General features: G+C 48.9%; 1 non-coding gene across 1 annotated transcript; it reads right to left on the bottom strand.

Annotated features, from left to right (window-relative positions):
- Positions 1-430: 430 nt before the first annotated feature.
- On the bottom strand, positions 431-503 carry Trnak-cuu. The gene has a single exon. It is a non-coding gene; the product is annotated as a tRNA-Lys (tRNA).
- Positions 504-1,067: the final 564 nt, after the last annotated feature.

Genomic DNA, 1,067 nt, shown 5'->3' with positions numbered 1-1,067 from the left:
ATTCCACAAAACAAAAAAAGATACTTGTAGGAGCCTGTGTTAATAAGGATGTGAACTCCATAGCTGTTGATCTAAATTTCATGAGTTCCCACTAGTTTGGTTTGGTTGTCTTTGTAGGTTTCTGTAGTGGGTAGCCATCCCAGCATTGGCCTGGAAGTTCCAACCCCCACTGAGGCTTTGGTAATGGTCACGCCCACAAGGCGGGGCAGAGGAGGAAGCGGAAGACGAAGGATCGGGAAGTACTCACTCTCTTGGTTCCCGGACTCGGGACGCTGGAGGTAGACCGAGCAGAGTTCTCCAGAGAACACCGCCGGACTGCGCTATACCCTTGCCAGACCCTGTAACCTACCCCCTCATTTGTAAGTACCCCACAAAATAAACCTCCCTTTTAACTACGTGGAGTGGCCTTAATAATTTCACCAATATCTGGCGCCCAACGTGGGGCTCGAACCCACGACCCTGGGATTAAGAGTCCCATGCTCTACCGACTGAGCTAGCCGGGCTGGTAGCAGAGGATGGTTGGCTACCCACTACAGGTTTCCCCATCATGATCTTGATGCCTTGCTCATAGAATCCCTATTCTTTCTTCAAGTGGACTTCTGGAGCTCGGCCTGGTGCTGGACTGTAGATCTCTACATCTGTTTCTATCACTTACCGGAGAAAGGCTCTATAATGACAATTAGGGTATTCACCGATCTGATTACTTGGGTAAGCCAGTTCAGGCACCCTCTCCACTATTGCTAGTAGTGTAAGCTGGGGTCATCCTTGGGGATTCTTAGGAACTTCCCTAGAATGCACCTGATTTGTGCCTATCCCCATTTCTCCCTCTATCATGGTCTTCTTTCATTGCTTTCCTACTCCATCCCTGTTCCAGCTCAACCATCCCATTCCCTTATGTTCTCACCCCCAATCCCCTACCCTCCATTGTCCACCTCTCATCCCCAGTTTACTCATGGAGATCTCATCTTTTCCCCCTTCCTAGGGTGATCTATGTATCCCTCTTAGAGTCCTTCTTGTTTCCTAACTTCTTTGGAGCTGTGGGTTGTAGTCTGTTATCCTTTGCTTTA

Source organism: Onychomys torridus, chromosome 6 (genome assembly GCF_903995425.1).
Source record: "Onychomys torridus chromosome 6, mOncTor1.1, whole genome shotgun sequence".
NCBI lineage: Eukaryota > Metazoa > Chordata > Mammalia > Rodentia > Cricetidae > Onychomys > Onychomys torridus.
Note: the sequence above shows the minus strand (reverse complement) of the source record. Positions and strands in the feature narration are given on the sequence as shown.